At 42.9% G+C, this 27,451-nt stretch overlaps 1 protein-coding gene across 5 annotated transcripts in view; it reads left to right on the forward strand.

Moving 5' to 3' along the window:
* Window positions 1-27,451, forward strand: part of FHIT (fragile histidine triad diadenosine triphosphatase) — a 1,028,662-nt gene that overhangs the window by 163,612 nt on the left and 837,599 nt on the right. For 3 of the 5 annotated variants that reach the window (XM_083493597.1, XM_083493602.1, XM_083493598.1), the window contains one exon: window positions 4,103-4,136. The exons of the other annotated variants lie outside the window; for them this stretch is intronic. The gene's annotated coding sequence lies outside the window, so the exon portion shown is untranslated. The remainder of the gene's footprint in view (window positions 1-4,102; window positions 4,137-27,451) is intronic. 5 annotated transcript variants of the gene reach the window in all.

Below are 27,451 nucleotides of genomic sequence, written 5' to 3' on the forward strand. Positions count from 1 at the left end.
CAGAAAGGTGCTGAACCCGGGTGCGTGTGGAAAGTCTCTTCTCTCACGTTCAGAATACAGCTTTCAGTTTCCACGTTAGTGGGCTTTACCTCCAGTGGCAAATTAAACACATTCTTTTTAGAAGTGCGAAACAGGTTCTTCCCCACCCCGCTTCCTCTCTTTTTCCTTCTGGTCTCTCTCTCTCTCTGTGTCAACTTTCTATAATATTGTATTAAATGTTTTTTTAATTCTCTAGGGCAACGAACAGGTGATTCAACTTAGCAGCTGCACAGGTGCTGTTTTAATGCTTAGTGCTTACTGGAAATATTCCAAATAACAAAAGCTCTTTAAAAAGGCTTGAGGATCTGAGAAGGGGGCTGTAAAATCATGCTGGGACTTCGGCTAAATGCTTCTCCCTTGTGACCCTCCTTTCAGCTTTTACCGATGTGGGAAGCTTATCTTGAAATATTCAAGGGCTGCGTTGCTTAAATCAAGGTCACTAGTATTTTTATTCTACGGTAATTGTATAGTTAGAAGGAAATAATTACCTTCTATAGTACAAACATAGGTTATTGGTATACTGCCATATGAATGTCATCTAACTATATTTGGAATCGGCTAGAAAGAACGGAGCTCTCCCCGGCCCCTCCCTACCCTGGGAGTGTTGGCTGGCATGGAGATTAATTCAGTCTCTGTGTTGCCACTATACACTGAAAGTGCATTATTGTACCCAAATAATTTGGAGGTTTTAGTTTACCCCCCACAGATGTAGATCTTGGCACCCTTAAGAAGCTAGCATTCCGAGGATTCTTTTGCGGTGGGTGCTTCAGATATATGATGTGTACCCAACTTTATTAATCGAGGATAGTCATATTGTGATATATGGCATCCAAGGTATGATTGTCATGGGCCTAGAGTCAGCTTCACCTGCTGAACAGCAGCCTGAAGGGGGAGAAGGCCAAGTGGCTCCACCTGTAGCTGATTAGCCTTTAATAATAATAATAATAATAATAATAATAATAATAATAATAATATTTATACCCCACCCATCTGGCTGGGTTTTCCCAGCCACTCTGGGCTGTTCCCAACAGAATACAGTGGTACCTTGGATTAAGAACTTAATTTGTTCTTAACCTGAAACTGCCAGTGTGGTGTAGTGGTTAAGAGCGGTAGTCACGTAATCTGGGAAACCGGGTTCGTGTCTCCGCTCCTCCACATGCAGCTGCTGGGTGACCTTGGGCCAGTCACACTTCTGTGAAGTCTCTCAGCCCCACTCACCTCACAGAGTGTTTGTTGTGGGGGAGGAAGGGAAAGGAGAATGTTAGCCGCTTTGAGACTCCTGAAGGGGAGTGAAAGGCGGGATATCAAATCCAAACTCTTCTTCTTCTTAACCTGAGGTACCACTTTAGCTAATGGGACCTCCTGCTGCCGCTGCGCTGCCGCCACACAATTTCTGTTCTCCTCCTGAAGCAAAGTTCTTAACCCGAAGTACTACTTCCAGGTTAGTGGAGTCTGTAACCTGAAGCGTCTGTGACCTGAAGCATCTGTAACCCGAGGTACCACAGTATTAAAAATACGATAAAACATCAAACATTAAAAACTTCCCTAACATGGCTGCTTTCAGGTGTCTTTCTAAAAGTCAGATAGTTGTTTATTTCCTTGACATCTGATGGGAGGGCGTTCCACAGGGCGGGCGCCACTACTGAGAAGGCCCTCTTCTCGCATTGAGGGAACTGCCAGAAGGCCCTCGGAGCTGGACCTCAGTGTCTGAAAGATGGGGGTGGAGATGCTCCTTCAGGTATACTGGGTCAAAGTCACAAAGCTTTTATGGGTGCTGGCTTGATGACCTCTGATCCGGTGAGTTCCAGACTGAAGTTAGATTTTAAGTGGGGATTCGCTTGCTCCTAACTCACCTGTGCCAACTTTTTTGAGTCTTCTTTTGCAGGTTGCATTTCCCCCCCACTGCCGAGTAGTACAACCTGTCTTCATGTAGCCAACAATTGGGAGCATGTGTGATTTAAACCATGCTTTAACCCTAGGCTTTCTAATTGGCAAAATTAAGCACTGCATTGCAGGAAAGAAAAGAATCTATATCAAAAGGGTCCTCCCCCATTTCCGTGGAAGCTTTGAGCTTGCCTCTAGCATTGACACCTATGTATTAAGTAGCCAAAGCTAAGTGAACAGCTGTGTCTCGGGTAAATGTCACCATATTAAATTGTCATTTTTTTTAAAAAAAGTTTGAAATGAATAGAACTTAATGTACCATCTTTCCCATTGCTAATATTTCAAATTGACTGCTTTTCTAGTTTGCAGCCAGTAATAACTTGAGCAGAATTCTGCATCCAGTTTCAAGTCATGTTTTTCTATCTTTTGCCTCTCTTTTAGGGTTGGCTTATTCAGAGCCAGACTAATAGGGCAATACAATAGAGGAAAGTTTCCCAAATTTAGGTTTACTGCTGTTTTTGGACTATCATCCCTGACAACTATCCTATCATCCCTGACAACTGGAATGATGGGAGTTGTGGTAGTTCAAAAACAGCTGGTGAGCCAAGTCTGGAAAACCTTGCATAGAGCAACAATATACTGATTCCACCATTTTAGCTACCTGCTCCTGAATTAATATTTTTTTCTCCAAAGGACGGTCGGTTAAGTTTCTTAACAGTTGATTAGATTCTTTGCCATTAAACTAACCTAAGTTAAAACTGTTATTTTGTACTGTTTGTAAATCCTGTCTGCTGTAGAGCCTTAAAGTCTAGTTCTTTTGTTTTAATTCTTCTTACGTTGTGTATGCAACATAGCTTTAAAACCCATTCCCTCTGCAAGAATCCTGGGAACTGTAGTTCATCCCTCACAGAGCTACAATTCCTAGCTCCCAGATCCCAAGATTCATTGGTGCTTGGGGAATGTGCTTTAAATGGATGGGGAAGGACTCAATGTCATGCTCTTCTGCCTGCAAAAACATTTCAGCTTGCTATACAGAATGGTCTCCTCTTTCCTCTCCCAGTGGACTGTTATTTCACAGTAGGACTTATTAGGTGAATACCCTGCCTTAGTATGGGTAACGTAGTGGAGACAAAGAGCAGTTGACTTTTCAATTCTTTGACACTTGTGAAAGTAAGGTAAAGGTAAAGGACCCCTGGACAGTTAAGTCCAGTCAAAGGCGACTATGGGGTTGAGGCGCTCATCTCGCTTTTCAGGCCGAGGGAGCTGGCATTTGTCCACAGACAGCTTTCCAGGTCACGTGGCCAGCAGGACTAAACCACTTCTGGCTCAATGGGACATCGTGCCATAGTGCACGGAAACTCAGATTACCTTCCCACCAGAGCTGTACCTATTTATCTACTTGCACTTTTATGTGCTTTCGAACTGCTAGGTTGGCAGAAGCTGGGACCGAGCAACGGGAGCTCACTCCGTTGTGCGGATTCGAGCCACCAACCTTCCGATCGGCAAGCCCAAGAAGCTCAGTGGCTTAGACCACAGCGCCACTCGTGTCCCTTCCTTGTGAGAATATAACTAATGTGGAATGGAGTTGTCTTCTCCAGGGTGTTCAGTAAGCTTCTTAAACTCCCCCGGCTTCATTACACTTATTTTAAAATAGATACCATCTCAAAATGTGATGCTGTGTTTGAACATTATAATTGGTAGAAGTGGTGAGGGTAAAAAATGTGTAGGCTACTTACAATACACAATCCTGTAGAAACCTAAGGTGTGTGTTCTTGATGTTTGGATTCCGAATTACTTAATTGTTTGATTAACAAGGAATGAGTTTTACATATGATTGCCACTATTGTATCCAATACAGTTTAACTTAGCTTTCAGTTAAACCTCTTCTGTTAAGCAGGCGTATGTTCAATGGGAACTAGACAAATAACAGTGTTTAAAATTATAAGACTTTGAAGACATGCATTTTATTCTTAGATCTCCTCAGTTTTGCATCTGGTAACAGGGAAATGTGTCAAGTTTCTGTGGTAGGTTATTACATCAGATTTATGTTTTCGTTTGGCGAATGCATGATCTTAAAGAAAATAAAATTGGTTTCGTTTTAAGCTTACAAAAGCATTTTTAGCTTGCATTAATTCTTGGGCAGAATGAGTGAGTTAGTGATTCCCTCTTCTCTTTTCAGTGTCCTGGACTGTTAACTCCTTGGAATGAATAAGGTGAGCAATCATTTTACTTGGATTGTAGCAGCAGACATTCGGAACTGATTCTTAGGACATGCTAGCCAAGACCCTTTTGTTTGTGCACACCGAGTGCTTTTGGGCATGGGAGTTTTCCGATCCCCTTTTCTAAGCCCTTACTGGGATGCTGTACCCAAAGGTCTGCAAGCCGCAGGAGCAGCTTTATGGGGAAAGAGGAAGAAGGTGGCTGAAAAGTGGTCCTTTGGATCCCAGCTATAGTGTGGTCACATTTGGATGCCAACATAAAAATACTGTTACAGGATAAGGTAGGTTGGAGTGGGTAGCCTAGAGGATATCTTTGGGGCCTCTCTAAGCTTATCATTGGCTCCCAGTACGTTTCTGAGCACAAGTCAAAGCCCTAAACTGCCTTGGCCCAGTATACCTGAAGGAGTGTCTCCACCCCAATTGTTGCAGGGAACCAGGCAGAGGGCCTTCTCGGTAGTGGCGCCTGCCCTGTGGAATGCCCTCCCATCAGATGTCAAGGAAATAAACAAGTATCTGACTTTTAGAAGACATTTGAATGCAGCCCTGTTTAGGGAAGTTTTTAATGTTTAATGTTTTATTGTGTTTTTATATTCTATTGGGAATCACCCAGAGTGGCTGGGGCAGGGTATAAATAACAAATTATTATTATTATTATTATTATTATTATTATTAGTTTGTGTTTGTAAGATGGGATTCTGTAGAGACTTCTTATGTCAAGCCATGCCAACCAATGATTCAATCAAAGTACAATGGTACCTCGGGTTACATACGCTTCAGGTTACATACGCTTCAGGTTACAGACTCTGCTTACCCAGAAATATTACCTCAGGTTAAGAACTTTGCTTCAGGATGAGAACAGAAATCGTGCAGCAGCGGCACAGCGGCAGCAGGAGGCCCCATAAGCTAAAGTGGTGCTTCAGGTTAAGAACAGTTTCAGGTTAAGAACGGGCCTCCGGAACGAATTAAGTACTTAACCTGAGGTACCACTGTATTTCTTTGATTGAGTAACAAGTACAGGTGACTGGTTATCACAGAAGATACTAACTGGAGATGTTTCCAGAAGATGGGCTTAAGTAGGCAGGTCTCCCCCCACCATCTCCTGCCTGGAGGGGATGTCATTGGTGAGCGTGCGGTGGTGGGGTGGGTCTGTGTATTAATATTGTTCCATGTTGGGAAAATTTCAGGGACTGCACCAACTGGGTTTTGCTTTCCTTTGAAAGAGATATCGCTGGAGACTTAGGGCATTTTTAAATATTTGGCTTATTGATAAATAGGGCCAAGCAATAGGTACACTCTTACCAGATTGCAGACCTACTGCCTCACAACAGATTAGAAGTCCAAGGTGAGGTGCCTGCTCTGGACATCTAATTTGCATGTTCTGGACATCTAATTTGCATCTAATTTGCATGTTCATTGATAAGGTTGGTGTGCATGAGATACAGGGCCTTCTTGCTAGTGACCCCATGGTTATGGAACTCCTTTCCAAATGCCTTATATATTGGCTTTTAAGAGCACCTTGAAAGCCTTTACTCTTGCCTTTCCTAAAGAGTGTTAATGCCTTATGTGATTCACAGCAGTTTTCTCTTGACAATTGTACACTATCCAATCTACCTAATGTAACTTGTATCTTCCTTTCTATGCATGTTGTTTTGTGAGGGCGTGGCTCTGCAGAAGGCTTACAAACACATTTTATAAATAAGAAATAAATATGTTAAAAGAGTGAATGTAATGGCTGCAGGCAGAGATATGAGGGGGGCAAAATGCCTAGTATGCTATACATTGGTACCTCGGGTTAAGTGCTTAATTCATTCCTGAGGTCCATACTTAACCTGAAACTGTTCTTAACCTGAAGCACCACTTTAGCTAATGGGGCCTCCTGCTGCTGCCGCGCCGCTGGAGCACGATTTTTGTTTTCATCCTGAAGCAAAGTTCTTAACCTGAAGCACTATTTCTGGGTTAGCGGAGTCTGTAACCTGAAGCGTATGTAAGTTGAAGTGTATGTAACCCAAGGTACCACTGTACTTGTCGGAAAGGGCTTAGATGCTCAACTAATAATCTAGTTGATATGAGGGTATATTAGTATGTAGAAAATGTCAGTGAGCATGTAGATCACTTCACCTAAGAGATGATTTAGCATCAAATATTGATCTCCGATATTTTCTGATCTGCAGAGCTTTGCCAAAATGGCTCATATCATAGGTCTTCCAGACTTCCCCTTAGGATATCCAATTCACTGACAGTCTTCACATTCAGAGACTTATACTGATATTGCATCCCTGACCCTGCTAAATGGGCCACTATAATGATGTTCCTGTTGCTTTTTCTCAGATACCACTGTTGCCCTGCAGTAATTTTCATCAACCACAGCTGGACAGGCTAGTGAAGCCATTTTGATATAGTGCAGGCCTTACTGGAAATTACAACTATGTGTCAACATCACAAAACAATGAATTCTTGGAAAAGAAACCCCATACGCTTCAACTGTTGTGTATGGAGATAATTGCAGCCTGGATTGATTGTGGTCTAATGGGAAAATACAGTATTTGGGCTCAATAGGACAGAGTGAAATTATATGTTAACCACACTAGTCGGACTTAAAAAATCAAAGCAAAAAACAACAACCTTTGAAACAATAACTGGAAAATAGTTGTGGGAACTATGTACCAAGTGCAAATGATCACCATAAGAACATAAGGAGAGCTTTGCTGGATTAAGCCAAAACTTAATTTAGTCCGGCATCCTGTTGTCATAGTGCCTGACGACATGACTATGCCCTGGGTTTTATTTATTTCTATATTGGACTTACAACCTCTACCTCCTGAAGATGGGTAATGGTAAACTAATTAATCTACCGTATCCGTCAACATTGGAAGTCAGTTTGCTATGATATATGTAAAAAAAGAAGTTTATATCTGCAGCAGCAAAATAAACCAACTGCAGCTGAACAGAAAATACTGGATGAAAGTGTGAATTAATCTCAAAATGGATTGAGGCACGTTTGCACAGTCCTACTGTCTGCACACCCTGGCACTTGATTTGGTGCGAAGGTGGCGTATTTATCCTGTGTCTATCTTAAAGGTCATCTTAGAACATGGAGGTGATGAGATGATCTCCCAGGGATTCTCTATATAGCAGAATGAAGCTGTACGGATTTTAAAAAACAATTATTCAAAATCATTGTGTTCCTTGAGGGCTGGCTGCTTGGTGGAAAGCCATCCATCCTGTTTATGGCAACAAAATAAAAGGTTAATTGCATTTATTCAAATGTGCGTACAATTTTAGCAGACTTAGTCCGTTAGGAGAATTTGTTTGCAGGGTCTGTGCTGCCTCCAGAACTGTTTTACATGTTTCATTTTTTTAAGTGGGAATTATATAAATAACAAATTAAATAATAAAAGTAATGGAAGTCCTGCTTCACTAACTTTTAAGAATTCTTTGAGAGTTTGAACGAACAAACAAAGATGATTCAGTAGACAATGGTTATATGTGCATGCAACAATAAACCATGGTCTACAAGAACCACAGTGAGCCACAAGATTGTGGGCTCCCCTTTCCTTCTCTTCATCTCAGAAAGAATTCAGAAGGTTTGCTTTCAGTTTTTAGCAAACTGTGGCTTCTTATTTTGTCTGAATTAGGTAATGTGGTTTAACTATGCTAACTGTGGCTATTGTTTGAAGTTGGCTGGCTTTGAAATTGGCCTTAGTTAGTGTTAAACCACAATCCGAGATTCAGACAAAGCAGGAAACTGAAAGAGATAACTTCCAACATTGACCTAGCAATGTGAGAGGAGATAGGAGGGAGCATTTGAGCTGAATAAAGCAAGGCTACTTGTTTAATAGGAACACAGCTATTGCATATTTATTTATTTAATCTATTTATATGCTGCTTAATGACTGAAGTTTCTCAGCGGTGTGCATCAAAATTAAAAAGCAAACAGTGGTTAAGATTTTGGATTTTCAGAATGCTGCATGCAAATTAAATCACCTAAGTCTCTGGAATAAATTTAGCAGCCATATGATAAGAGAACAGGTCCTCTTTAGGATTAGTCAGTGGTTTAATCCCCCCCCCCAACCAGAAGCATTCCTATTGGGGATTGTGGGAAATGAGATTCCAAAAGATTTAAAGAAAGTATTCATGTACGCCACCACCGCAGCAAGAGTTGTGATTGCACAGAACTAGAAAAGGGAATGTTTACCAACCAAAAAAGATTCGTTGCCCAAATTAATGGAGTACGCGGAGATGGACAAGGGCGATCAAACTGGGCGATCAAACAAAACAAAAATTTTAAAAAGATTGGAACATATTCAAACAATATTTGAAAGACTGTTATGGGGAAATTGAAATTTTGACTGGTTTGGAATAGCTTCTGTAAGAAAAAAATACTAAAATATAGTGGAAAAACAGGAAAAGTTTTAACGTGTTAAGAGAGGCATTCAAATAAGTAAAACTGAGGACCCAAGTAAGAAGGGGAGGGAAGTCAAGTATAAAAGGAGTACGAATGAATCAAGTGATTAAGCAAAAAAAATTGTTTTTGTTTTCTTTATTATTATTTTGAAAGACATGTTTAGCCATCGGAGAACTGAGATGTTATAATGTGATTCTATGAATGTAAATTAAAAGAAACCAATACTGTAAAGATGATTTGCAAAAAAAAAAGTCAGTGGTTTAACCAAGCAGGGGAGGGGAAGAGGGTAGAAATGAATAGATACCCTGTGCAATAAAGGTTACTAATAGGCTTCCCCAGTATCTATATAGGTCTGGTGCTGATTCTTTTGTGCCCTGCTTGTAAAATTACAAAGGCATCAATCTCGCTGCAGCTGCAAACAGAAAATCTTAGAATCTGAGATGTCCCTTTGATCTTACGTTCCTAAGGCTTCCAGGAATGTTAAAAATATGGTGTTAAGACAGATTTAGAGATGGCTTGAGAAAAGGGAGAGATGCTACCTGTAATTAAAGGGTATAGATTTAATAATTGAAGATTCATTACCTTAATCCCCCAGGCTTTGATTATACTACACTTTATTTACTGGTTTTTGGTTAAGTCATTGATTTCTTTAGAGATCTCAATAAATTTTAGTAGGTAAGCAGACCCGGGTCTGACATTACTCATTTGGCATAACACGGGACTTTCCTTGCTGTGTTATTTTTAAGGGGGGCATACGTAGTACCCATAAATATATATATATATATGTGATTTAAAATGAGATTATATTAGGGGGGAATGAATACTTTCTCTCCATTTCAAACATCTCAAGTTAGTTAATTTAAGATTGTGCAGATTTCTAAGCAGGGTCAATTGATAACAGAATTGATCTTCACCGTAAATTATAACATACAGATGTTTTTTTTAAAAAAACCCTAGAAGCATTAGCAAGGAGAGGGGGAGGGGAAATCTTGATCTAAATCAATACTTTAATTTAGCTGTGACCCTGAATATAGTTATATGCCAGTTCATAATTTTCTAATGATTAGAGTTCTGTTCCTCAGTATCCTAGTAGTTTATTCCCTTCTCCCCTGAGGTTTCCCTGTATCGAGTTGTTACTTTATAGCTAGGTTACGTTTGGGATCCATTCTAATTTGTTCTCAGTGCACACAGATGGAACTAAAACATCCATTCCTCACCTTGGGGGTCTCCTTCCCTTTTACTCATAGTATGACGGTAAGGCATAGCTTTGACCTGAGTGCTATCAGTGCCATGGTCCTCCCCATGGCATTTCCCATTCTAATTCAGCTTCTGTGGTTTGGTTTTTGTGGAGACCAGCTACTGTACAACAGTACATGTGGATACATCTGTTAGAATTCCTGCTCCATGATTGCAGTCATGGGATTGTTGTCTATCTCATGACGGTATATGTTTTGACTTCACAGAGTGGAATGTGACGAAGACAGGATGTTTGTGTTACTGTGTTCCGTGAAGTGGGACTATTGTCCTTAGTTCTTTCTCTTTGCTGTCTGAGAGAGGGAACCATGTTGTAGTGCTCCGTGTGTGTGTAAATAAAGTAGATTAGCCAAAATGCTGAGTTGCTGAGGTCTGTCACACAAGGTGCGCAAACTCTGTGGATCCCTAAGTGTGCCGGTGCCGGTTAGCATCAGTCGCTGTGATGTTCGGGCTGAAGAAATCTTATGAAGCTCCCGAGCGATCGACCAGGAGGAGGGAACATGCCAGTCGGGCATGTGCCTCTGCCAGGGTCCTACTCAAGTGTAGGCTGAATTCCTGACAACATCATCATTCCTTGTGTAATAGCGAAGACAGGAGGTCAGTGCCCATGACCATATAGCCACTGAGCAATATGACAGCAGTATCAACTTTCTCAGGGGGATCCAGAGATTTGAAGGGGGGAAAGGTTTTAAAAATCCTAAGGGGAACACAGTGAGAGGACCATCATGCTTATTGTTTCCAGATACCCACAACATCCTCCCCCCCCTCACTGTCATCTTGGTGTGCGCATGCCTAGGTGGCGCTTTTATGTCTTTAAACAGCACTCTATTAGGGACGCAGACTTGCCCCCTATGTTGAGGGGGCACAGTCATGTGACGCGTCATGTGATGCCACATGGAGGACGATCTCTGCTGTCAGCAGCTCCTGGCTGGTTGCCCAGCAGGAGGAGGAGGAGGAGGAGGAAGACGAAGAAGAAGAAGAAGAAGAAGAAGAAGAAGAAGAAGAAGAAGAAATTTATTATTTATACCCCGCCCATCTGGCTGGGTTTCCCCAGCTACTCTGGGCGGCTCCCAACAGAATATTAAAAACACAATAAAACATCAATCATAAAAAATTTCCCGAAACAAAGACACATAAAGAGAAGGAAAAGTTTCTTACTGTCCTTTTTTATTTCAATCTTTACAGAGAGAGGCTATAGAAACCAGCCTCTTGGATAATGGCGTTGTCCCGAGTGAATCTCCACCCCCCGTCTTTCCTACTTCCTCGTTCGTCATTATCATGTCCTCTACGGGTGCTGCCGCATGCCCTCTGTCTTGGAGCTCTTTGCTCTCCTACTTTTAAGGCTTGCCGGGTTCTGGCAGATGGTGGGTCTGGAATACTTTCTGATGACAACATGTCAGCCAGCTGTTCTGGCTCTCCCACAATTTCCCAACTTTTGACCTCACCTGCCTCTGAGCTGTGACCTCCCTCAAACCCCTGTTGCAAATTTTTATTGTCTTCCTCTTCCTCCTCCCTGGAAGTGTCAGGATGGGGAGGCGATCTCCACCATTCCTCTTCTGCCCAGTCCCTGACATCTGTGTTTGTTCATCCCAGCCTTAGCCCAGGAGCCAGGCTGCAACTGGGACAAGTGAAGCAATGATTGCCTGCGTTTGTCTCAGCCGCTGCCTGGCTCCTGGGCTGCTGGGCAAAGTATGGGACACGTGGAGGGTGCCCGGTGGCGGGAGGGGGTGGCAGCCGTATCAATATTGGGGGGGGCAGTGCCCCCTGCCAAAAACATTGGGGGAGCTGAAACCCCCTTCACCCCATAAACATGGCGCCGCTGGACTATATTCCAACATGTAAAGGTTTTTATGACTACAGTGGACGTTCGGGTTGTGAACGTGATCTGTGCGGGATGCACGTTCGCAACCGGCAGCAGCGTGTCTGTGCATGCGCGGGTTGCGATTCTGCGCATGTGCAAAGTGCAATTTAGCGTTTCTGCGTATGCGTGACTGCCAAAACCCGGAAGTAACCCGTTCCAGTACTTCCAGGTTTCGGCGGGTCCGTAACCCGAAAAAACACAACATGTAGCGTCTGTAACCCAAGGTATGACTGTATATGGTTGGAAATGATACTTACCCACCTCAGGAATATTTACCAACCTATTCTGTATTTCCAACACAAATTTGTAAGTTAAGTCAGTGTCCTGTAAATGGAGGACACGTACAAACCCACTAAATCAAATGGCAGATTTTGCTTGCTTGTATAGATTTGCTGCAGCTGCGACCATGTTTTAATGTCAGCGCCGTTGAATAAGTTCATGTCCTTATAGGAGTGACACAGATTAATTCTGCTCCCTGTGAAGAAATGGTCTCTCTTGCCTTGCTACAGCTGTGAGCTGTTCCATGCTCTTGTGAGAAATGTGAGCTTAAACCCTGTCACTACTGTAGTAGTTTTAATTAATTCAACCTCCAAACGAATAATTTCCTGGTACCATTTCCCCCTCTCTGGTCTGCAGATTAATTAGTTAATGTCAAATTAATTAGTTAATGCAACTGCTGATGAAAAGCTTTCTCTCCAGCTGATGTGGGTGACCGTTGAACTCATCCTTGCAAATGCTAGGGAGGTGAGAGGTCAAATCCCTAGCATGGAGGAAATGTACCAAAATCCCTGTGCCCTTGGAGGTATTGTGAATAATGTGATGTTGTTTTTCTTAAAATGTTATCCTGCAGTTCTTGGTGAAGCAACCCATAACAGCAGTCAACCAACAGGGAGGATAATAATAATAATAATAATAATAATAATAATAATAATAATAATAATTTATTATTTATATCCCGCCCATCTGGCTGGGCCTCCCCAGCCACTCTGGGCGGCTTCCATAAAACAGGAGGCTGAAACACAACTGCTTTTCAAAATTCACGCACCTCTGAATTTTTCAATGCCAACCAAAAAATGTGTTCAGACATTAGGAGGAAGCGTGCATACAAACAGTGGATGTCAACGAAAATAACACACAAAATGCATTATATGGGGGGGGGGCCTGTAAAAAAGAAAAAGTACCTTAGGCACAACTGTTTTCAAAAATGTGTATATTAGCTGAAATGCGCATGAGAATGAATACAGATTTTTGTGTATTCTCTCTCTCTCTCTCTCTCTCTCTCTCTCTGAATGCAAACTGATACAGAAATAAATCATAGAATCATAGAGTTGGAATAGACCACAAGGGCCATCGAGTCCAACCCCCTGCCAAGCAGGAAACACCATCAGAGCACTCCTGACATATGGTTGTCAAGCTTAAAATAAGTTGAATTGCAGATTGGAAAAAGTCCGTCATTCTTTTCCTTGCCTGGGCAGCGGTGGAGTACAAAAGCCCCAGGCGTTTGCATTTACCCACGTAGTCCCAGTAAACAGATACTTTCCACCACATCCTGCTATCTCACCCTGGAAGAACCAGTTTCCATCCCACAATGGTAATGTAAGGCCTGGTCTAAAGGTGCAGCAAAATGTTGGTTTCCAGGTGGAAAAATCGAAATTGGAGACGGAATTGCTAGAACCAAAGACTAAGGTACTTTCGAGAATGTATAACTTGCTGCTTAAATGGAACACACAGGATGAAACAGTTAAATCTGCTATGATAAAATGGGCACAGGATGTTGGACATAACATTATGTCTGAGGACTGGGAAAGGTTATGGAACACCGGTATGAAGTTTACGGCATGTACTGCCCTGAAAGAGAACATTATGAAAATGGTATACCGGTGGTACATGACCCCAGTCAAACTAGCTAAGATATATCACCTGTCTGACAATAAATGTTGGAAATGCAAGGAGGCAGAAGGGACATTTTTTCACCTCTGGTGGACCTGCCCGAAAGTGAAGGCCTTCTGGGAAATGATATACAATGAGCTGAAAAAGGTATTTAAATATACCTTTCCCAAGAAACCGGAGGCCTTCCTTCTGGGCATGGTGGACCGGAAGGTGCTAAAAAAGGATAGAACTTTGTTTATGTATACAACCACAGCAGCAAGAATTCTTATCGCAAAGCACTGGAAGACACAAGATTTACCCACACTGGAGGACTGGCAGACGCAGATGATGGACTATATGGAATTAGCCGAAATGACTGGCAGAATCCGAGATCTGAGCGAAGAAAAAGTTGAGGAGGATTGGAAAAAATTCAAGGACTATTTACAAAAGTATTATAAGTTGTTTGAATGTTAAAAATGTGCACGATTAGGAAATGTCATGCTCCTGCAATTTAATTAGGTAAATGACAAAGTAAGATATAAATAGAGGAATACAAGACAAATTTGAAACAAATATATTATGTTTATTATAAAGGTACTAAATTTGAATTACAATTTATTTTGAAGTTGGTTACATAATAATTGAAAGGGTACAGTAAGTTTAGAAATAAGGTAACAAATTGCTGACAATGTGAGGTTAAAGAATGCAATGTTGGGAGGACGTGAGGAGGTCCACAGGAGAGTAACTTTTGGAAAGATAATATGTAAATTAATTTTCTTGCTCTTGTTTCTTCTTTCCTCTTTTCTTTCTCTTCTTTTTTTCTTTTAATTTTTACTTTTTATATCTGTTTACTTATAAAAAAAATGTTTCTTGTCTACTGTGGCGTAACAGATGTTGTGAACTATTGGAAAAGAAACGCAATAAAAATTTTTATAAAAAAAAAATAAAGGTGCAGCAAAATGAGTTGGCAAGAATCCTGAAGGGGTTAAAGTGGACAGTACGATTTCAAACTGCCGGTAGGGACACCAGCTTTTAGAATGCTTTCCCATGTTAACTCCCCCCCCCCCAATTATCTGCAAGTGAAAATTGCACGCTAAGGAGAACTGTTTTTAGTACAGCTCATTTCTTTGTTGTGCTACCTTACTGTTTGCAGGGAGCTTTCATGTAGGCCAATATTAATTAATTAATTAATTAATTAATTAATTAATTAAACCCATATATAACACTCCCCCTGCAAACTGAAGTGGATCAGTCCATTCTGCTGCTTCCGATCTCTACCATACTTTGCTGCTCAGGAGCTGAGAGCAAACCTCTTAACTCTGTGCAGGATCCATACAATACCATGGTCAGCTTTGTAGCAATATGATTAGGTGTGGGCAGGGGGGCTGCTGCCCCCTAAATAATTTAAAAAATAACTAACTGACCAGTCCCATCGTAGATGGCTCGGTTCTGCCTCCCACTAACATAAACCCTGACTATGCCCATGTTATTGGGATTGCATTGTATTAAAACTCACCAAGATATTTTCAGGGTAACCCAGGTCAGAAGGGACTTACATAGCAACTCTTAGAAAAACAGATGGGAGCAGTTTGTGCTTGTCTGTTGTATTTCTGTGTACTCTTCTATTATTTGTTTAAATATGTAGCTGGAACGATAATGGCCTCTAAGCTAGACTTGGAACTGTTTTAATAATGCACCTTAAAGTGTGTTTGGAAGAGTGGGGTGTGCAGGAAAAATATTTCCCCTACTCACACAAATAATGTATCCAGTTAGCAAATTAATGCCATTAGCTGAATTCTTGAGTAGTTAAATCAGTTCTTGACTATGGTGTAAAGATAAAATACGGTTGCCATCCACAAGCTTGTTCAGCACCTGTGTTTTATTCAGAAATGTGACTTAAACTGGATATATTATACATCTTCAAAAGTGCCTTTCACAGCGTGGTTATTGACTCCCAACTGGGAAGATGCAAAGTATATTTCACATTTTTAATGAGGCGTTTCCAATGACATTTCATTACTAGTTTCAAAAGTGATAAAACTTGGCATTGTGTTATCTGTCAAGATTCTCCTTAAATCGGTTTTCAACAGGGGGAGGGAGAGAGGGAAGAGGGGAAGACACATTTAGCTTTTCACGAAGGTATTCAGAAAGAGGGAAGCCAAAGCTTTTTATGTGACTGACTTAATGTGAAGTAAATGGAAATTGTTTAATACAAGCTACCAACTCTTTGGCAGCCAGGCATCAGATTTGGAATGGATAATAGCTTAACTTGACAAAAGAAGAAATGATTTCTCAGAAAAACAGAGCGTGTCTACAGTGTAATTAGACACATAGCAAGTCTACAGCATAATATTCAAAAACTAATATTTCTCTGACACGCTGCATTTTTAATTTATGAGGTTCTATTTTTACATAATGGATGACGATGCATAAACATACAAAGGTCAGGAAAAATGGCCTCCTTAGAGGCATTTTCTCGAAAGGGAAGAGTGATTGAATTCACAGGGTTACTTTTAATTCTAGGTAGGATTCTCTCCCCCCCCCCTTTCTTGGAGACAAATAATATTTTAACATTTGAAAAGCATGGATTGGGAGGTGTTCAGCCTTCTCACCTAGAACTCCTATGCATCTCTGCCTAGCTTTGGGAAATGCTACAGGATCCCACCCACTGACCATTCAGACGTTATCCCTGTTATGGGATGACCTCAGAACTGTGCTGGGAAAATTGATCAGGCACAAGAAACAGGTGCTAATATTCACTGGAAGGCAAACTTAATTTCAGATTACTGTTTTTTTCACCCCATTCCTGAGAATGTTTGCCTAAGGTTCTCATGAAAGCATCATTCTCACGCACCATTATTAGAGAAATCTTACTCTGTGTGAATGAGTCCTCCTGCTCCCATCAGAGCCAGCTAGCATGGCCAATGGGAATTACCATCCAAGAACATCAGAAGGATCGCAGTTTCCCACCCTTGTTCTATAGAACAGGGCAAGTTGTTTCCAGATCTGAATGTATCCATGGGACTTGGGAGCAGGTTCTCAGGTGGGCAGCAATCAAGGTTGGAGACTAGGCAGAGTTGGGGACTAACAGAGTTCCCTAGTTAGAGTCTTCATCCCAAAATTGGTAGTCTGAACTTCTGTTCGGTTTTAAATTTTATATTCTAATGTTTTAATTCTGCATTTCAATGTTTTAATTGTGTACAAGTACAAACTTCCATGGGATCTCCTTGATCAGGGGTCAGCAAACTACGGCCCTCAGGATCTGGCCCATGAATGGTTCTGCAATCGCCGCTTGGATCGGCTCGATCACCATTTTTTTCTTCAGGTGCCATTTTTTTTGCGATTTCCCCCCTGGACATGCTCCGAGGTTGCTCAGACTTCCACGACGCTGGCCAATCCGAAGCCTTAGCAACCCCAGGCTTCCCTTCCATTGGCCGGCTTGATGCGAGCTGGCGGCCAATGGGGACCCTTCCTGAGACTCGCTGCTCCAACTGGGGCGAGGCGCAGGGCAGGGCAGGGCGCCTTGTTGACGTCTAGCTCCAAGAAGGGAGGAGAAACAAAGGGGTGGGAAGAAGCAGGAGCAGAGAGCCTGTGAGGAAGAAGGAGGAGGAGAAAGAGGTGGAGGGGTCCTCTGTGCTGCTCAGCGGTGGCACATTAGCAGCACGATCATGGACACCCCGGGGTAGGGGCTCTTCCCGGTGGGGTGGCTGCGGCCCCTCAGTGCAAGCCGAGACCCAATGCCGGCAGGGCGCCCCTCCCCAGTCCAGCCCAGCCCAGTCTGCTCCATCTGAACGTGGTGAGTGGAGGTATCTCTGAGGGAAGGAGGGAGGGAAGGTGTGTGTGTGCATGCGCACGCATGCTCTCCAGCCCGCCACAAGTTCTGAGGGACAGTGAACCGCCCCCCCCCTGCAGAAAAAGTTTGCTGACCCCTGTCCTTGATGATGGGTGGTTTAAAAATCATACAAGTAGAAAACTTGTAAAAATAAACAGCTTCCTTAAATGTGAAGGCGCTGTATAGTTGAATGCAAACTGAATTTGAAATCTCTAAAGCTGAAAGACAGGATATAATTCTTTTCAATACATCAATAAGTAAGGCTATCCAAGCACCTGAGCAGGCATAATGCACTCCATCTTAAGTTCACAGTCCCCTGCTGCTAATGCTACGCAGTTAGTAATTTTGTAGACCTCAGCCATTGTTGACAAGGTAGTCAGTCCTTTTTGCAGTCAGGTCACCCCTTTCCAGCGCCTGTGAAAGCTTGCAAGCTGATTCACTGAAAACTGTGGAGCTTGCCTTATTCTGCATATGTTGAAAATGCAGATGTTTCTCTGTTGTCTGCAGTCTCTGTTGTGAATTAATGTGCCATGTCCACTTTTTGAATGCTCTCTAGTTTCTCATTTTCAGGGCCTCAGCATTTGAGGCTGACCCACTATACCTTAATAAAAATATCCATTCATTTCTATTTATTATCAGTGCGCGCCTAGAGACAGCCTGATTCAGAGGAACTTGACATCTGGCTTGGAGTGGAAAGCTCATTTGTTTTCTCTAGTTTTCAACTGTTACTGGGTTCTGCAGTCTGTATTATTAAATTACAATTATTGCACTGTGTTTTGGCATGATAAAGTGCTCGGCGAGTAGAGATACTGAATATGAAATGTATTTTCTGTGCTGAGGCTGCCATGGACTGGTAGCTCTTTTTTAGTGACCAAACAATGGGCGCGCTGTTATTGAGCCCTCTCTCCTCATACTTTTAGGCAACATGTACCAAGGAATTAAAGACCTTTTTCATTCAGGAACCTGCCTCAACTTGGTATATATTTTGTTGTATAGCATCTATTGGAATCAGAGTTAAGGACCAGAAAAAAGGGGCATACATGCTGAGCCATATGCTGAGAGCTCTCTGTATTTTTTTAAATCTATAAATGATGCTTGTTCCTTTTTATAACCCCAAAACAAAGGTAAACAGTGTTCTGGGCACATAACTGTACTAGGATTTTGCTGCTACGTTAATTTTTCCTACAGCCTATAGGAACATGGCCGCACACCCTTTTGTTATGGTGTGTGGTCTTCAAACCCTGAAACAACCTGGATCCAGAATACTTTAAAGGGCCATCTGCCCCAAATGAGCTTAGAGGCCCTGTCTTCTGAATGGCTGGATTTGGCCATGGGAAAGTAGCTTGGATTAGGGGCAGCTCTGTTACCTGCCATAATGCTGAATGGCACAGAATTATAGACATATAGCCATCGTTGCATAATCACGCTTTGTTAGGAACCAAAGGCAACACCGGGTAACTGCACCAATGCCGTTTCATCTGCAAAACAATTGGATTAACAGGATTTCGCTCCTGTGCAGTAAAGGAGAGTATGAAAGATATGAGTTCTGTGTTCAGCCTGAAGAATATGCTGCTGCGTTTTAATCAGGTTTCTGACATTTTCAGGCATTGCCTTTACTTCTGGGCCATCCATCAGTTCTTGTAAACAGGATCTTTTAATTTATTCTGTGTTTTTACACAGCTGTGCATCGCCAATGCGTCTTTATTACTTTTCTTATTTCTCTGTCAAGGAGGGGGGGAGGAAATGACATTTTCAGAGGGGGCTTTTTAGTAACTTATAATTTAATAAACACTGGCGCCTGAGATGAAGATGAGTAAAGTTCTGCAGTGCATCCATTCATTGTTTCTTTCAAAGGTAATTGTTTCCCTTACTTGCTCCCCACCCCCAATCTTGCTTACTCTTAGAAATATACTGTGATTTTGCCAGGTGGCTGGGATCGCTTCCTCTCATCTGTTCCCCGCCCCCCCCTTGCATTTCATGCTTAGTTTTGTCCATAAGTTGCAAGCTTCTGCAGAGGGCATTGGCCTGTCTGTGTTCTCTGCATAGAAGAGGACGACTCACTGGGGTTGCTTACAGAAATAACGTATTTAGTTGGGGCTCACAGAATAGTGGAGAACAGCACGCACCCCAGGCCCTGTCCCTCTCTACCTCCTCCATCTGATGGAAACGAGAAAGGTGAGTCTTATGTTCTCGTGAAGTGCTTCTCATCATTGGCGTAGCGTGGGGGGTGCAGGGGGAGCCGGCCGCACCGGGCGCAACATCTGAGGGTTAGGGTTAGGGGGCGCAAATCCACAGGTTAGGGGGCACAAATCCACGGGTTAGGGGGCGCAAATTACTTGCCTTGCCCCGGGTGCTGACAACCCACGCTACGCCACTGCTTCTCATGAGCTTTAACAAAGGAAACCAACGTGGAGCCTTCTCCCTTGTTTTGGCTCTTTGCTCTATATATTAAGATGAAAGATGCTTCGCAGCTGCATTGTGCCTTCTCACACCATTTGTCTTTTCTGCTGTGTGTGAAACCTTAATCTGCTACGCTGCAGAACTTTTCTTACTGTTGATTTTTATCCTTGAAATAGCACCCTTTTTTTGCAGTTCAGAAACATTATTGCATTTTTTAAGGTTATGTTTGCACCTCCTTATCTATTCCGCGGTTTGAAATTTTGCCTCACTGCAGTTAGCCGGCCTTCATATTTTGAAAGTGTATAACTTGCATTACCTACCTAAATATTGCTGGATATTCAACATCCCCTTCAGCCTGAAGATTTGATAAAGGGGAGCTGGTGGAAAATACCAAGGCTTCAAATTACTCACTAGAATGCGCAAGCCATAAGTTATCAGCCAGGGAGAAAGAAAGAAAGAAAGAAAGAAAGAAAGAAAGAAAGAAAGAAAGAAAGAAAATGCTTGATAATTGCACAAAGAGTGCTAGGACCTGGATCCCAGGACTGGGTTTTTACTGGTTTGAACAAGGGTCCTGTCCTGGAAAAGGGCAGCAGTGAGAAATTAGCGAACATCCTGGGAACTTGAAGGAATTTCCCCATCTGGATGTGGGCAAGAATGAAGTCTGGAAGCATCAGGGAACCTTTGCAGGAATAATTGAAGAAAGAGAGTAGGAGCTAGTGTTCTGGGCTGGCAGCATCCAAGCTGGACACAGAGAAATGAAAGATTTCTTGAAGCAGTCCTGCAGGTTTTGAGCTTTGCCCCATGAGGCAAAACATACAAGTACCATGTTTATTATTTTATTTATTTGAGAATTTATGCTCCACCCTTCTAATGCATTCACAAGCATTAAACTTCCCATAATTTTTAAACGTAAGTTTTAAAACTGGTTTGTTGTTGTTGTTGTTGTTGTTGCTACTGCTGCTGCTGCTGCTGCTGCTGCTGTCTTTTAGATGGTTGTAACTAGTCCTGTGGGGTTGCCCTGGAAGATTACTCGCAGATTACTAACTCATATAACCCTTGTTCTGAAACAGCTGCCAGTTGGTTTCTGGGAGTAATTTAAGGTACTCACACTGGTGTTTAAAGCCCCAAATATCTGAAAGACTGCCTTCTGCCCTACAAAATCTCCCAGGTGTTAAGAGTGTAGTTCCACTATCCTCAGAAGCTTGGGGCTAGGTGGCCTGGGAGAGGGCATACTGTGGGACAAATTGTGTAATTCCCTCCCCTCAGAAGTGTGTCTGGCTTCTTCACTACATAACTTTCGGTGAATGCTGAAGATAAACAAACCATTTACCCTGGCATCTGAAACTTGAGATGTGTGTTTTAGGACCCACCCTATTCCTGATACTGTGATCTGTTTTGAATCTGCCTTGAGATTTGCTGACATAATAATAATAATAATAATAATAATAATAATAATGCTGCTGCTGCTGCTGCAGAGAAGGTGATCCTAAGGACCTCCATATGTTAGGTAAAGGTAAAGGGACCCCTGACTTTTAGGTCCAGTCGTGGACGACTCTGGGGTTGTGGCGCTCATCTCGCTTTACTGGCCGAGGGAGCCGGCATACAGCTTCCAGGTCATGTGGCCAGCATGACTAAGCCACTTCTGGCGAACCAGAGCAGCGCACGGAAACGCTGTTTACCTTCCCACCAGAGCGGTACCTATTTATCTACTTGCACTTTTATAGCACCATAACTCCCATCATTCCTGATAATGGGCAGTGCTGGCTGAGGGCTACAGGGAACTGGTGTCCAACAACATCTGGTACACCACAGCTTCCCCATCGCCTGCTATAAGATCTTCAAGGTTGAGCTTTTATCAGTATGAGCAATGGAGTGTTCTGCTGTTGGTCTCTGAAGACTCACGCTACCATTGATTTGCATGGGCACAGAGTCTGACATATTCTGGACTTCTTGTATAATTCTTTACAGTGGGAAAAATAAACCGAGGGGTAGCTCCGACGATACTTTAAGGCCTCCAGGCAGCATTTTTGAATTATTTCTGTCTCTTATTATAGATGAAAGCAGTAGGGGTTATTGAGAAATATTCATTGCATATTTTTTAATAGGAAAAAGTGGGGAAGTCAGCACTAAGAAGCACCGGTAAGCCACAGCTTACCGATTTCAGCCTTTTGGAGGAAAACTCAATGAATACAGCACCGCTGTAATAAACAAGTGTTTGACACATTCAGGGACGCCAACATAATAGGAGCCAATTTCCTGCAGAGCTGAGTAAAATTTACAAGTTGCATGCTAGCAGTGCCTCTCTGTGACTTTTTTTTAAAGAAGTTTTCTAAGGGAGGTGGAATTTACAGGCTTTAGCTTAAGAATACTTGCAAGTTTCCTCATAATGAATAGAAGGGGGGAAATAGATTCACTTACCTTTTCGTAGTGGCTTACAGAGTTCTCTCTCTCTCTCTCTCACACACACACACATGCACACACACGCAGAGTAAAGTTTGTTAGCGTAAACCTTTTTGTTGTGAATATATAGTCCTGCCAACTGTAAGCCAGATAATATATTTTTATGTGCCTGATGACAGAAGTGTATCAGATATAATCTTTTTTTTTGTGCATAAATGTGCTGACACGCAACTGAGGTTAGGACTCTTCCCCCTCATCCCCATCACTGATTTCCTGATGCTGTCAAGTGCCAGGGCAGCCGAGAGCCCACCCTGCAATGCTCACTGCAGACTTTGTGTCTGAATTCCTCCTTTCTAACAGCTGCCCAGATATATCCCATTTATAAAGCAGTGGCTTTTTGCCCCTCTCTCGGTCAGTGTGGTCTGTGTAGCTGCAGAGGAATGGAGAACATGAGAGATGCAGTCTGAAATCCTAAGCATGCTGACTTGCCTTTTACCGGCCACCCCAATCTCTGCCGAGCGGTGTGAGATTCCAGAGGTCTTGGCACTTAACCAGGGTTTTTGTTCCTTTGGAATGAGGCACGGCAGAGTCTTTAAGAAATACGATTTATTCACGCATGTTGGCACCTGAGTTTTATGGAGAGAGAGTTTGCAGTGTTCACATTTCAAGAGGGGCTTGTCCTTCCCAGCAGTACAGCATTGGATTCCGAGACACCCTAAGCACCGTCTCGTCTCTCTTTAACAGCCTGCTCCAGCCAGCCAGCCAGGCTTCTTCTCTTCAGTCCCTCCATGGTGTTCTGCCCATTTCCTCATTCTCATTCCTAGCAGAACTTGCAGGAAGCAACTCCTTCCCTTCTGCAGCCTACACTCCCTCCGCCGGTAACCTCTGTTTCTCAAGCTCATTGCAAAACACATCCCCGTCCCAGTGGCGTAGCAAGGTCAGGTGGTACCCGGTGCAGAAAAATTATTGTCACCCCCCCATTGAAATCTTGCTGGACTCCCAAGAGATCTAGTAAAGGTAAAGGGACCCCTGACCGTTAGGTCCAGTCGTGGCCGACTTTGGGGTTGCGGTGCTCATCTCGCTTTACTGTCTGAGGGAGCCGGCGTACAGCTTTCGGGTCATGTGGCCAGCATGACTAAGCCGCTTCTGGCGAACCAGAGCAGCACACGAAAACGCCGTTTACATTCCCGCTGGAGTGGTGTCTATTTATCTACTTGCACTTTGATGTGCTTTCGAACTGCTAGGTTGGCAGGAGCAGGGACCGAGGAATGGGAGCTCACCCCGGCGCAGGGACCCAAGAGATCTACTCACAGTATAAAAAGACTGGCTGTGATTTACCCATTGTCATTACCAGTTGTTGAGCTTTTATTAGGGTTGCAGGGTTTGGGTTTGGGTCCTGAGTTGAGAGAGCTTCTGCTTCTCTCCTTCCCTCCACCCTCCGCTTGTTTGCTCACCTGCCTACTTCCTGTCCTCTCCTTGCCTGCCTCCTCCAGCAGCCCGGGAGTGCGGAGCTGTCAAAACGAAGTGGCGAAAAGTGGCGCAACTGTCCCCCTTTCCCCCAACGGCTTGGGGTAGGGGGGAGTTGCGGGTGGGTGGCATGCCAAATGTCATCCCCCTTGGTAATGACACCCGGGGGTCCACCCCCACCTTGCTACGCCCCTGCCCCCTCCCCCGGTTGCTTACATCAAGCCACTGCTACCCTACCCCAAAAGCTACTGAGCACAGGGTCTTAGTTTTGCCAATGGCTTGCCATTATCAAACAAGCCAGGCCATTGTCATCCTTTTATTTCTTCAATGACCTGCCCCCACACAAGCCGTTGCCAGCCTGACCTCATGAGGAAGCTAGCCAAGAATGATTTCCAGCCCTTGCTTCATTCATGAATTTATGAGTTTGCTCAAATTCTAACCCTTCACTTAATGTAGAGAAAATTGGGGGTGGGTCCTGCTTTCCCAGACCCATAACACTGCCCACTAACCTCACTGAAATGCGCATGACTTGTGAGTTATTACGGTTAAGATCTAAAACCTACAAAACTGGAGGCCTCTGTCTGTCAACTGTGAACAAGGCTGCAAAAGTGGGGGGAAGGAATCTGTTTAGGCTCAGCCCTAGAAATCATTTGCAAAAGTTTCTATCATTGGTGGTACAAGTCACCTCTAATTATTCACTTTCTCAGCATTTGTCTCATGTTAAGTGCAGACAGCCCTAAAGACTTTTCCTGGCCAGGTAAACCAGGAAAGACAAACTGATACCTTAAGCAATTTATTTTAATTTGATTATATTTTGCTCATTATATTCCTGGTCCTAAAATCTCTCCATAAGACACAGTCCCAGGATTTAGTTCCTTTATATGCTCCCCACCGATGTATTACAGGTATTTTTTGTTTTGCAAATAATTCTGAAGATCAGTTCCTTATCTGGTTCTTATTGCAGTGATTGTATGACCCAGTAACATGATATTATTTTCCCCGTTTGAAGGTTCTGTTGCCAAGTCTTTGCCACCATGAAAACACAAAACAAATTAGGCCTATTTAGTGTGACTTCTTGTTCTCCCATCCCTCACCTCCACATTAACATAATGACTATCAGCATTTTGTTGTGATATTTAAAATGCTGACACCAAGACTTCTCAACTAGATCAAACACAGATTATGTTTTCCTTAAAAAGGTCTCCGTTTTCTTGTTTCCACTGTACATTGACCAGTGAAATGAAATAATTGCAAGCACACACTTTTCTTTATTGATTTAACTCATTTGTTCCCCAACTCCCTTGACAGTTTAGGCAAGTTTATTATCACAAAAGAGAATAGGCGCAACAAAATTCTCATAATCCTTTCCTCTGATACAGGTAGCTAGGCCCACATCTTACTTATGGGATGCTGAACTGAGATACAATGCTAAGGTTCGGAATACTGATCTTGTGTTGACTACCTACCAAGAATAACACCCCCTCCTTTGAAAATCCAGTCAGGATGGAATACTTCCTTCACTGCTAGGGCTCATCTACATCTCTGTTTGCCCCATTACTCTCCCCAGGGAAAATCTGCAGTTTAGTGCTGAATTTCAACAATATATTTATTAGGAGCGATTGGGTTTTCCATGGATTGGCATTTGTTCTGATTTATCACTAAAGAGTAGGTTTTCCGGGAGAAAGCAGCAGGGCAAAGACAAGACCTCTTGGACCTGTGCCTTCTAGGAAGAACTCCTAGGAAGAACTTCCTAGCTTCTAGGAAGAACTCCTAGGTTGTTTAGACACCCATATCTGTATGTACTTAGTGTCAGTACTGTGGATTGGAGTCACAGTTTTCAAGACACCTAAATAAAATTTAATTTGGGGCTTCCAGGTCCTTTGCTGTTTTGGTTAACGGCCAGTTGACTAACTTCAAGTAGGAAACCACTTTGGCAAACCTTCCCATCTAAGTAAAATGGTAATATTGCTTTTTTATTAGTGTGCTTGACTTGGTAAGCAAAAGTCTGCTTGGGCGACGACTGTTACAAGCCATTTCTCCCCAGATTGCATATACCAGAGGTTCCTTGTCAGGCATGGCAGATCCAGGGGGACTGTATAGAAGGAAATTGCAGTGGTGCCCTAGAAGTTTGCAACAACATCTTCAACCTAGGTATGTAGTGATTCTAAGAAACCCACAGTTCCCATCGATAGAGGAGGAAAATGTTTCATGTAGAGCATGAGGCTCTTCATCCCAGGTTTGTGGGTTCGAGCCCCATATTGGGTGAAAGATTCCTGCATTGCAGGGGGTTGGGGGTAGATGACCTTTGCAGCCCTTTCCAACTCAATGAGTCTATGGAGAAAGGGTGCCTTATCAAACCTATTCAACATCCCAGGTGCATGCCACCCAGAGAAAAAGTGCACTTCACCTTCAGCAGAACCACCAAACATACATTTACCAAGGAAGTCCAGAGCACAGTCTTGCACAGATTCCAAAAGAGATGCTCAGACCTTTAGAAGAGATCAGAGAAGACTGGAGATCAAAACAGGTTCTTCCCGATTCACTGTTATTTAGGAAACCAGTTGGTGCTTCTGGTGCAGTGTTTAGCTTTTTGCCTCTTGTGACCTGCCTTCTTTGTCCAAGCTCCCGACTACCTCAGCCTTAAACCTCCCTTGTCTGTAGCCTGCTCAGTTGCTTGAACTTGTAGCTTATAATCCATGGTGCTTCTGCTCTATTTATTTCAGCTAGATAGCAGGGGGTAGTTCCTAGGCTAAATCTCATTGCCTTATGTGGGGAGGATATTTGAATTTGATTTGCCATGTCAACGTAAGATGCGACCATATTACAGGGGTACCTTGCGTTACATACGCTTCAGGTTACATACGCTTTAGGTTATAGACTCCGCTAACCCAGAAATAGTACCTCGGGTTAAGAACTTTGCTTCAGAATGAGAACAGAAATCATGCTCCGGCGGCGCAGTGGCAGCAGGTGGCCCCATTAGCTAAAGTGGTGCTTCGGGTTAAGAACAGTTTCAGGTTAAGAACAGACCTCCGGAACGAATTAAGTACTTAACCCAAGATACCACTGTAGTTTCATGTGGAGGTATGCGTTGTGCCTGGGCTCCCATATGATGGCAGCTGATATTTACCACACACATGAAAACTCACAGGACTATATAATTTTTGTGTATCTATGAAATAGATGAGGAACAATTGCCTTGGAATGATATGTACAGGCAACTCCCCATTTACACAGGGGTTACATTTAGAGGCATCAGATGTTTAAATGAAATCGCCTATATTGGGAACACAATTGAAGAAGCCTGCAGACACCACCGTTGCTCCCTCCAAACATCCTTTCTCAAACACCAACTCTTCACAGGCCTCAAAGGTCGATGCAAAGGCTCCTAGGATTGTACTTACAAAGGCTCACGTGACTGATAGACATGGTTCTTGTGCCATTTTCTGCTGTTTTTGCATTCTTTTTAGGGCCATTTTTGCCCCTTTTGTGCCACTTCTGGATTTGTGGTGATGCGCATGTGCATGGTCTCACATGCCTTGAACGAGCATAAATGGGGAGTTGCCTGTAAAAAGCAATGGGTGGTCTTTAAGGAAAATTAATAATGATTATTAGGAGAAATGTAACAAAAGGTTCAGTCTGTGGCGTCTTTGGATAGGACTGGGATAAGGTTACCAGATTTTTTTTCAATGAATCCGGGGATATTTTTCAATTTCCTACTAAATATAGTGGTACCTCGGGTTACATACGCTTCAGGTTACATATGCTTCAGGTTACTGACTCCGCTAACCCAGAAATAGTGCTTCAGGTTAAGAACTTTGCTT

The sequence above is a fragment of the Podarcis liolepis genome (assembly GCF_965112155.1).
Source record: "Podarcis liolepis genome assembly, chromosome: 2".
Taxonomy (NCBI): Eukaryota; Metazoa; Chordata; class Lepidosauria; order Squamata; family Lacertidae; genus Podarcis; species Podarcis liolepis.